Raw genomic sequence first — 12,083 nt, 5'->3', positions numbered from 1 at the left:
GGCTCAAGTTAGGGTTCATGTCCATGATGACCCCTTCATGAAGGGGCCGGGGCCATGGAGGTTTTCCCATGGTGGGAGTCCTGAGATGCTCCAAACCACAAAAATTCCTTCTGCAGGACAGTCAGGATCTGTTGGATGGCTCCAGGACATCCTGTACGACTCCAGAGCAGGGGTCTAAGGATTGATGCCTGGGCAGCCCGCCTCGCATTCCAATTGTCTGCTACTGACAAGACGGGTAAGATCTGCTGGCTATAGGGGAGCAACCAAGGGGACTGAGTTGACATGGACTCTCCTTCATATGGGTCCTAATGTGGGTTTGTGTTCAAGGAGACCTTGGAATGGGGCGGTGTCACTGGGGCCCTGAAGGATTCTCCTAACCGGAGATTTTGAGACAGCTCCAAAGAGCAAGTTTCCCATGTGGAGATGAGATATGTCCTGATAGGTGCCTCAGGAAACCCCATATGCTGGTATTGGAAAACAGGCCTCTGAGGAGATATGCCTGGAAACCAATGCAATGGGTTTGATTAGGGCCTCTGGTCCTGTCTGGTTCAATCTTCTTCTCTGTGGACATCTGTCTACGGTTCTGAGTGGAGGCTGTTGCTCAGCTGGTGTCAGATCACCCCTGTTTGTCCTGGGAGGCCTACACTATTGGCATGGCCTCAGGGATTTTGGAGGTTTCTCCTAATTTGTACAGTTGTTGCCAATGGAATGGGCAGAATTCCCTTGCTGATAGGTCCCAATGCTGGTTTGTTACCATGGAGATCTTAGAATGTGCTGGTGGCTAAGGTACCATGCAGGATACTCCTACCCTGAGGGTTTGGCACAGGTTGAAGAGCACAGTTTCCTTCTTGGGACAGGAGATGTTCTGTTGTGTGGGTCAAGGTCCACATGTTAGATCCTTACTTGGTATTCCAGAATAGGCCTCTTAGGACAGGCGCCTGAAGCCTAATCTAGGGTTCCAAGTATGTCCTAGGGGCATGTCCAGTTCAATTTTCTGACTCAGGATCATTGACTTGGGTGTCTGGATGGATGTATGTGATCGGGATGTTTCAGACTTTGTGTTTGTATCCAGAGTGGCTTCCTATATTGGGGTGGGATTAGGGGCTTTTGAGGTTTCTCCTAATCTGGAGGGTTTGGGCAAATGTGATGGGCAAAGTTTCCTTGGGATGGCAGGCACAGTCCTGTGGTGTGGCTCCAGAGACCCCATCATGGAGGACATGTGAGGTATGGTTTTGGGAGAGAAGTCTGCAAACAAAAACTAGGTTTATGCTTAGTGGCGCTGTGATCCCAGACCAATGAGTCGACCTGGAGGGCAGCTCTTCAGGAACTGTAATTAGGGTGACTCAATGGCGGTACCATATCCTTTTCTATTGGCATTGTGTGTCCAGGATGGCCTCAGAATGCAGGTGTGGTCTCATGGGTCCATGGGAGATTTTTCCTCTCTAAGGATCCTGGTGGATCCCCATAGTTTGGTGGATTTTTTGGGGAAGGGAAGAGTGCTGTTTTCCATCTTAGGGGTGCCCAAAAACAGAGATACCGGAGACGGGCTCTCAGTCTGGGCACCAAGGAAATCCCACCAAGGGTTAGGATTTGGGCCTAGGGGCCTACCAGGCCTGCAATGAAGGATCCTGGTGGTGCAACTGAGAAGGCTTATTTGAAATCATGCTCAGGCTGAGGGTCACAATGCCTGTTTGTTCCCAGGACACCCTTCAGTGGTGAGAATGCTCTCATTGCACATGCAGCTGGCTCCCTCTCTGAAGCTTGGACACCCATCCCAAAGCTAGGTTTCCTGCCATGGGGAAGGAGAAGTTCTCTCTTGGGCTTCAGGTTCCCCCATTAGCAGGGATTCCAGCAAATGAATACCAAGGATGGGTAGTGAGGACAGACTGGTCCATGGCGGGCTGGAAATGCGTCCTGCTCTCTGGGTGGCTGACATGAGGTCGGGGCTCAGGATCTGTCAGACACAGCATTAGTGCCCAGAGCAGCCTATTAATCGGGGATCCGTGAGGGCCGAGCAGATGATACTCATGTGGGTTTTTTGTGCAGTCTTACCAGACACTTCTTCTTTCTATGGGGAAGGCAGTATGTTACATTGTGGCTCCAGAATTCCCTATCAAGAGGACTTCAGGATCAGTAGGGTGAGGATGGAATTTTAAACACAAGCTAGGGTTAAATTCAGTTCAAAGCAGAAGGCAGTTCAAATGTGCAGCGACTCATTCGAGACATCCAGCACCTGAGTAAGGACAAATGAAAGATGTTTGCTCACACTCGAGTTTGTGTCTATGATGACTGGCATATGGAGAGGTGGCGTCAAGAGGCCATGAAGTATTTCCCATGCTGAGGCTTTTAAGATGTTCCAAATAGCACGGTTACCTTCTACTGGACTGGTGGAGGCTGGTTTGTTTGCTCTGGGGTTCCTCATGTGGAAATTTTTGGTAGCAGAGTCCTTCCGCATGGATACCTGGAATGCACAAGTGCAATGCCATTTCAGCTGAAGAACATGACAGGTTCATATTGGTGGCTCTTGAGCCAAGTGCCAAGGCCTTGACTTGACATGGAGTCTCTTACAGATGGGTCCCAATACTGGTTTGTTACCCAGTAGGTCTTTGAATGTGCTGGTGGCTAAGGGGCCATAAGGGATTCTCCTACCCTATGGGTTTGACACAGTTCGAATGCACGATTTCCTTCTGGGGACAGGAGATGTTCGGTTGTGTGCCTCAGGGTCCACATGTTGTATCCTAACTTGGTATTCCAGAAGAGGCCTCTAAGGTCAGATACCAGAAACGTAATCTAGGGTTCCTTTGATGTCCTAGGTGCATGTTAGGTTCAATTTTCTACTCAGGACCATTGACGTGGGTGTCTGCCTGGATGTAGGTGATCAGGGTGTTTCAGACTGTGCATTTGTGTCCAGAGCGGCTTCCAATATTGGGGTGGGATCAGGGGCCTTGGAGGTTTCTCCTAATCAGGAGGGTTTGGGGAAATGTGATGGGTAAAGTTTCCTTGGGGATTGCAGGCGCAGTCCAGTGGTGTGGCTCCAGAGATCACATTCTGGAGGGCATGTGAGCCAGGGTTTTGGGAGATAAGTCGCAAACAAAAATTCGGGTTAGTGTTAGATGCAAGGTGGTCGCAGGCCCAATCCGTAGACGTTGAGGGAAGCTCATCAGGAACTGTAATTAGGGTGATTGGAAGTCGGTATCACAGGCTTTTCTATCTGGATTGTGTGTCCAGGATGGACTCCAAATGCAGGTGTGGTCTGATGGGTTCACGGGAGACTTTTCCTCTCTAAGGATGTTTGCGGCTCCCCACAGTTTGGTTACTTTTTCGGTGAACTGACAAGTGCTGTTTTCCATCTTAGAGTTGCCCAAAACAGGGATTACAGGGACAGGCTCTGAGTCTGGTGTCTAGAAAATCTCACCAAAGGTTAGGATTTGGGCCAAACCTTTTGGGGGCATACCAGGCCTACAATGTGGGATTCTCGTGGTGCCACTGAGAGGGCTTGTTTGAAAGCATACCAAGCTGAGGGTCACAATGCCTGTTTGTGCCCAGGGCGCCCCTAGGAGAGGGCGTTGGCTCATTGGCCATGGAGCTGGCTCCCATGTTGAGAGTTGGGACACCCATCCCAACAGCCAGGTTTCCTGCCATGGGAAGGAGGAGTTCTCTATTGTGCTTCATGTTTCCCTAATGGCAGGGATTAAGTCTGGGGACAGGTGCCTGAATACCAAGGATTTGTAGAGATGATGGAGTAGGGCTATGGTTCGCCCCACCTGCTGGATATAGGTCCTGTTCTCTGGGTGGCTCACACTAGGTCGGGGCTCAGCCTCTGTCAGACACAGCACTAGTGGCCAGGACAGCCTACAAATCAGGATTCCCTCGAGGGCCGAGCAGATCGATCTTCATGTGGGTTCTCTGGGCAGACTCACCAGGCACTTCTTATTTCTATGGGGAAGGCAGAATGCTGGTTTTAGTGTCTAGAATTCCTTATCAAGAGACCTGGGTGACCAGTAGGGTGAGGATGGAACTGTAAAACTAGCTAGGGTTCAATTCAGTGCCAAGCAAAAGGCAGTTCCAGTGTGCAGTGGCTGATTCGAATATCCAGCACCTGAGGAAGGGTGGATGTCTGATACTTGCTTACACTGGAGTTTGTGTCTATTATGACTGACAAATGGAGGTGTGGTGTCAACAGGCCATGGAGGATTTCCCATGATGAGGCTTGTGAGAAGCTCCAAACAACAAGGTTTCCTACCACTGGACAGGTGGAGTCTGGTTTGTTTGCTCAAGGTTTCCCCATGTGGAAAGTTTAGGATGCAGAGCTCTCCCGCATTGATGCCTGGAAAGCACACCTCAATTGACGATTGCAGCTGAGGAACATGGCAGGTTCTTTCTGGTGGCTCTGGGGCGAAGTACAAAGGACTTGATTTGACATGGAATGTCTTCCAGATGGGCCACAATGCACGTTTGTTACCAGGGATGTCTTAGGATGTGCTCGTGCCTAACGTTATGTGCAAGATTCTCCTACACTGAGGGTTTGGCACAGGTCAAAGAGCACGGTTTCCTTCTAGGGACAGGAGATTTTCTGTTTTGTGGCTCAGGGACTACATGTTGCATCGTAAGTAGGTATTTAGAACATGTCCCTTAGAGCAGGTGTGTGAAAACCCAATCTATGGATTTAATGAGGTCCTAGGGGCATATCAGGTTCAATCATATGAATCAGTACCATTGACTTGGCTGTCTGCCTGGATGGAGCTTTACAGGTTGTTTGAGACTGAGCATTTGCATCCAGAGCGTCTTCCAATATTGGGGTGTCTCAGGTACCTTTCAGTTTTCTCCTAATCAGTAAGGTTTGGGAAACTGTGATGGGTACATTTTCCTTGGGGATGGGTACATTTTCCTTTCCAGTCCTGTGGTGTGCCTCAAGAGACCCCATCCTATAGGGCACGTGAACCATGGTTTTGGGAGAGATGTCTGCAAACACAAATTTGGGTTTGGGTTAGTCGCAAGGCGATCGTAGGCCCAGTGCATAGATGTGGAGGGCTGCACATCAGGAACAGTAATTAGGGTGACTGGAAGGTGGTACCATAGGCTTTTCTATCTGGATTGTGTGTCCAGAATGGTATCGGAATGCTGGTGTAGTCTCATGGGACCATGGGAGATTTTTCCTCTCTAAGGACCCTGGAGGCTCCCCATAGTTTGGTAGCTTTTTCGGGGAAGGTAAGATTGCTGTTTTCCATCTTAGAGATGCCCCAAAACAGGGATTCCAGAGACGGGCTCCGGCTCTGGGCGCCTGTAAAATCTGACCGAGGTTTAGAATTTGGGCCTAGGGGCATACCAGGCCTGCAATGCAGGAACCTTGTGGTGGAACTGAGAGGACTTGTTTGAAAGCATACCCAGGCTGTGGGTCACAATGTCTGCTTATGCCCAAGGCAGCCCTCATGGATGGGAGTGGTCACATTTGCCATGCACCTGGCTCCCACTTTGACTGTTGGACCCCCATCCCAACAGTCAGGTTTCCTGCCTTGGGGAAGGAGTAGTATTATATTGTGCTTCAGGTTCCGCCATTGCAAAGATTCCAGCAATGTCTGGGGAAAGAAGCCAGAATACCAAGGATGGTTAGAGATGACGGACGTGAGCCATGGCCAGTCCCACATGCTAGATATGGAGCACACTCTCTGGGTGGCTGACACTAGGTCTGGGCTCAGGCTCTGTCAGAAACTGCACTAGTGGCCAGAGCAGCCAAACAGTCGGGTTTCCCTTGAGAGCCGATCCGATTGATCCTCTTGTGGCGATCTGGGCAGGCTCAGCAGGCACTTCTTCTTTCTATGGAGAAGGTAGAATTCTGCGTTGTGGCTCCAGAATTCAATGTCAAGAGGCCTTGGGGAACAGTACGGTGAGGATGGAATTGTAAACACAAGCTACAGTTCAATTCAGTGCCAAGCAGAAGGCAGTTCAAATGTGAAACAACTTTTTCGAGATATCCAGCACCTGAGTAAGGGCGGATGTCAGATGTTTGCTCACACTAGAGTTTGTGTCTTGATGACCGACAAATGGATGGGTGGCGTCAACAGGCCATGGGGGATTTCCCATGCTGAGGCTTGTGAGATGATCCAAATCACAAGGTTTCCTTCTACTGGAATGGTGGAGTCTGGATAGTTTGCTCCAGTGTCCTCCCGTTTGGGTAGTAGCCCTCTCCCGTATGGATGCCTGGAGAGCTCACCTCCATTGAGCATTGCAGCTGAGGAACAAGGCAGGTTTGTTCTGGTGCCTCTGAGGTGAAGGACCAAGGCCTTGAGTTGACATGGAATCTCTTGCAGATGGGCCACGATGCTGGTTGTTACCAGGCAGATCTTTGAATATGCTGGTGGCTAATGTGCCACACAGGATTCTCCAAACCTGAGGACTTGGCATGGTTTCCTTCTCAGGACAGAAGATGTTCTTTTGTGAGGATTAGGGACCACATGTATCATATGTTGGTATACCAGAACAGTACCCAGATGAAAGATGCCTGAAAACCTAATCTAGGGTTCCAATGAGGTCATACGGGCATGACAGGTTCAATCTTCTTACTCAGGACCTTTGACATGCCTGTCTGACTGGATGTAGGTGATCAGGGTGTTTCAGACTGCCAATATAGAGGTGGGCTCAGGGGATTTGCAGGATTCTCCTAATCTTGAAGGCGTGGGCAACTGTGACGGGCACAGTTTCCTTGGGGAAGGCAGGCACAGTCCTGTGTTGTGGCTCCAAAGGCCCCATCCTTGGTGGTATGAGAGCCATGGTTTTGGGAGAGAATTCTGAAAACTGAAATCCGGGGTAAGATTAGTGGGGAGGCGAATAGTCCCAATGCAAAGATCTAGAGGGCAGCATATTAGGAACAGTAAGTAGGTTGAATAGAAGGCAGTAGCATAGGCTTTTCTCTCTGGATTGTGTGTCTAAGATGGCCTCGGAATGCAGGAGTGGTCTCATGGGTCCATGGGATAATTTTCCTTTCTAAGGATCCTGGTGGCTCTCCATAGTTTGGTACCTTTTTAGGGGAAAGAAAGTGTGCTTTTTTACATTTTAGGGATGCCCCAATACAGGGATTTCAGAGATGGGCTCTGGGTCTGGGCGCCTGGAAAATCCCACCAAATTTTAGGATTTGGGCCTAGGGTCATACCTGGTCTGCATTCAGGATCCTGGTGGTGCCACTGTGAGGGTTTGTTTGAAAGCATGCTCTAGCTGAGGGTCACAATGCTTTTTTGTGCTCAGGACGGATCTCACGAGTGGGCGTGGTCTCATTGGCCATACAGCTGCCTCCCTCTTTGAGTGCTGGACACCCATCCCAACAACCAGGTTTCCTGCCTTGGGGAAGGAGGAGGTCTCTATTGTGCTTCAGCATCACCCATTGTCAGGGATTCCAGAAAATGTCTGGGGATAGGGGCCTGAATACCAAGGATGGGTAGGGATAACAGATTTGGGCCATGGCCGGTCTCACATACTGGATATGTGGCCCACTTTCTGGGGGGTTGAAACTAAGTCTGGTCTCAGGCTCTGTCAGACACAGCAAAAGTAGCAAGGGAAGCCTATAAATCGGGATTCCCTCGAGGGCTGAGCAGGTTGATCCTCATGTGTGGTTGCTGGGCAGACTCACCAGGCACTTCTTCTTCCTATGGGGAAGGCAAAATGCTGCGTTGTAGCTCCAGAATTTCCTATCAGGAGGCCTTGGGAGCCAGTAGGGTGAGAATGGAATTGTAAACACAAGCTATGGTTCAATTCAGTGCCAAGCAAAAGGCAGTTCCAATGTGCAGTGTTGGTTTCAAGATATCCAGCACCTGAGAAAGGGTGGATGTCAGATGTTTGCTCACACTGGAGTTTATGTCTATGATGGCCAAAAAAATGGAGGGGTTGTGTCAAGAAGACTTGGAGGATTTCCCATGCTGAGGCTTGTGAGATGCTCCAAAGAGCAAGGTTTCCTTCTACCAGACAGGGGGAGTTTGGTTTGTTTGCTCCAGTGTCTCCCATGTGGAACATTTGGATAGCAAATCTCTCCTGCATGGATGCCTGGAAAGCACACCTCCATTGACCATTGCAGCTGAGGAACATGGCAGGTTCATTCTGGTGGTTCTGGGCGAAGTACCAAGGCTTTTAGTTGACAGGGAATCTATTACATATGGGCCACAATGATGGTTTGTTACTAGGGAGATCTTCGAATGTGCTGGTGGATATGGTGCCGTGCAGAATTCTCCTTACCTGAGGGTTTGGCACAGGTCTAAGACTGCTGTATCCTTCTGGGGACAGGATTTGTTTTATTGTGTGGTTCAGGGACCACATGTGGTATCCTAAATTGGTAATCCAGAACAGGTCCCTGAGGACATATGCCTTCAAACCTAATGTTGCATTCCAATGAGGTCCTAGGAGCATGTCAGGTTCAATCATCTGACTCAGAATCATTGATATGGCCTTTTGCCTGGATGTAGGTGATCAGGGTGTTTCAGACTGCTCATTGCACCCAGATTGGTGGCCAGTATCGGGGTGGGCTTAGGGCATTAATATTAACATACTCTGGAAAATTTTGAAATCTGTGACGGGCACAGTTGCCTTGAGGATGGCAGCCAAAATCCTGTGGTGTGGCTGCAGAGACCCCATGCTGGAGGGCATGTGAGCTTTTGGGAGGGGAGCTGCTAATTCAAATACGGGTGTGGGTTACTGGTAATGTGATCGCAGGCCCAGTGCATAGACCAAAAGGGCAGGATGTCATTAACTGTAATTAGCATGACTAGAAGGTGGTAGTACAGGCATTTCTATCTGGATTGTGTGCCCAGGATGGACTCCAAATGCAGGTGTGGACTCATGGGTCCATGCAGACTTTTCCTTTCTAAGGTTCCTTGTGATTCCCCATAGTTTGGTGGCTTTTTCGAGGAAGGGAAGAGTGTTGTTTTCCATCTTAGTGGTGCCCAAAACGGATTCCAGAGACGGGCTCTTGGACTGGGCGCCTGGAAAATCCCACCAAAGGTTAGGATTTGGGCCTAGGGCATACCAGGCATGAAATTCTGGATACTGGTGGTGTAACTGAGAGGGCTTGTTTGAAAGCATACTCAGGATGAGAGTCACAATGACTGTTTGTGCCAAGGGAAGCCCTCAGGAGTGGGCATGGTCCCATTGGCCATGCAGCTGGCTCCCACCTTGGGAGTTGGACAACTATCCCAACACCCACGTTTCCTCCCATGGGAAAGGAGGAGTTCTCTATTATGCTTTAGGTTCCTCCCTTGTCAGGGATTCCAGAAAATGTCTGGGGACAATTGCCTGAATACCAAGGATGGGTAGAGATGACAGTTTGGGCCATGGCCGGTCAGACAGACTGGATATAAGGCCTGCTTTCTGGGTGGTTGAAACTAAGTCTGGTCTCAAGCTCTGTCAGACACAGCAATAGTAGCCAGTGTAGCCTATACATCGGGGTTCCCTCAAGGGCCTAGCATATTGATCCTCATGTGTGGTTGCTGGGCATACTCACCAGGCACTTCTTCTTTCTATGGGGAAGGCAGAATGCTGCATTGTGGGTCCAGAATTCCCTATCAAGAGGTCTTGGGAGCCAGTAGGGTGAGAGTGGAATTGTAAACACAAGCTATGGTTCAATTCAGTGCCAAGCAAAAGGCAGTTCCAATGTGCAGTGTTGGTTTCAAGATATCCAGCACCTGAGTAAGGGCAAATGTCAGATGTTTGCTCACAGTGGAGTTTGTGTTCTATGATGGCCGACAACTGAAGGGGTTGCGACAAGAAGGCTTGGAGGATTTCCCATGCTGAGGCTTGTGAGATGCTCCAAAGAGCAAGGTTTCCTTCTACCAGACAGGGGAAGTCTGGTTTGTTTGCTCCAGTGTCCCCCATGTGGAAAGTTTGGATAGCTAATCTCTCCTGCATGGATGCCTGGAAAGCACACCTCCATTGACGATTGCCGCTGAGGAACATGGCAGGTTCATTGTGGTGGTTCTGGGCGAAGTACCAAGGCCTTAAGTTGACAGGGAATCTATTGCAGATGGGCCACAATGCTGGTTTGTTACCAGGGAGATCTTAGAATGTGCTGGTGACTATGATGCCATGCAGGAATCTCCTACCTTGAGAGTTTGGCACAGGTCGAATGCACGGTTTCATTCTGGGGAAAGGACAAGTTCTGTTGTGTCATCAGGGACCAAAAGTTGTATTATAAGGTGGTATTTCAAAACAAGTCTTGGAGGACAGATGTCTGAAAACCTATTCTAGGGTTCCAATGAGGTCCTAGGGGCATGTCTGGTACAATCATCTTCCTCAGGCCCATTGACTTGGGTGTTTGCATGCATTTAGGTGATCAGACTGTTTCAGACTGTGCATTTGCGTCCAGAATGGCCTCCAAAATTGGAGAGAAGTCTGCAAACACAGACTCTGGTTAAGGTTAGTGGCGAGGTGATCTCAGGCCCAATGCATAGACCTGGACGGCAGCCCGTCAGGAACTGCAATTAATGTGAATGGAAGGAGGTAGCACAGGCTTTTATATCTGGATTGTATGACCAGGATGGCCTCAGAATGCAGGTGTGGTCTCATGGGTCCATTGGAGATTTTTCTTCTCTAAAGATTCCCTCTTCTCCCAATACTTTGGTGGCTTTGTTAGGGAAGGGAAGAGTGTTGTTTTCCATCTTAGGGGTGCCCGAAAACAGGGATTCCAGAGACGGGCTATGGGTCTGTGTGCCTGGAAAATCCAACGAAGTGTTAGGATTCGGGCCTAGGGGAGTCCCAGGCCTGCAATGCGGGAAACTGGTGGTGCAACTGAGAAGGCTTGTTTGAAAGCATACTCTGGCTGAGGGTCACAATGCCTGTTTGTTCCCAGGGTGGCCCTTAGGAATGGGTGTGGTCTCATTGGCCATGTAGCTGGCTCTCAATTTGAGGGTTGGACACCCATCCCAACAGCCAGGTTTCCTGCAATTGGGTAGGAGGAGTTCTCTATTGTGCTTCAGGTTCCCCCATTGGCAGCGATTCCAGCAAAGGCCTGGGAACAGGTGCCTGAATACCAAGGATGGGTAGAGTTGATGGACTTGGGCCATGGCTGGTCTCACATGCTGGATATGGTGCCCTCTCTCCGGGTAGCTGGCACGAGTTCAGGGCTCAGGCTCTGTCAGACACACCACTAGTAGCCAAGGCAACCTGTAAAACAAGGAAGCCTATAAATCCCTCGATGGCCAAGCAGATTTATCCATATTTGGTGTTTCTGGGCAGACTCACTGGGCACTTATTCTTTCTAAGGTGAAGGCTGCAATATGGCTTGAGAATTCCCTACCAAGACATATTTGGGCCGTTGGAGGTAAGGATGGAATTGTAAACCAAAGCTACAGTTAAATTCAGTGCCATGCAGAAGGCAGTTCTACTGTGCAGCGTCTTTTTCGAGATATTCATCATCTTGAGTAAGGACGATATTAGAGTTTTGCTCACACTGGAGTTTGTGTTTATGACCAAGAAATGGAGGGGTGGGGTCAAGAGGCCATGGAGGATTTCCCTCGCTGGGGCTTGGGAGATGCTCCGAACAGTAAGGTTTCATTCTACTGTACAGGTGGAGTCTGGTTTGTTTTCTCCAGTGTCCTCCATGTGGAAAGTTTGGGTAGCAGAGCACTTCCGCAAGGAAGTTTGGAAAGCACACCTCCAATGACCATTGTAGCTGAGGAACATGGCAAGTTCGTTCTGGTGGCTAGGGCACGAAGTATCAAGGCCTTGAGTTGACATGGAATATCTTGCAGATCGGTCTCAATGCTAATTTGTTACCAGGAAGATCTTAGAATGTGCTGGTCGCTAAGGGGCCATGCAGGGTTCTACCAGCTTGAGTGTTTGACTCAGGTCCAAGAGCATGGTTTCTTTCTGGGGACAGGAGAAATTCTGTTGTTTGGCTCAGGGAACACATGTTGTATTATAAGTTGGTTTTCCAGAACAGGCCTCTGAGGACAGATGCCTGAAAACCTAATCTAGGGTTCCAGTGAGGTCCTAGGGGCATGTCAGTTTCAATCTTCTGACTCAGGTCCATTGATTTGTTTGTCTGACTGGACGGAGGTGATCAGGGTGCTTAAGACTGGGCTTTTGAATCCAGAGCAGCCTCCCAT

This window comes from Neovison vison, chromosome 4 (assembly GCF_020171115.1).
Source record: "Neovison vison isolate M4711 chromosome 4, ASM_NN_V1, whole genome shotgun sequence".
Classification (NCBI taxonomy): Eukaryota; Metazoa; Chordata; class Mammalia; order Carnivora; family Mustelidae; genus Neogale; species Neogale vison.
The sequence above is the reverse complement of the archived record's forward strand: the minus strand, read 5'-3'. Positions refer to the sequence as shown.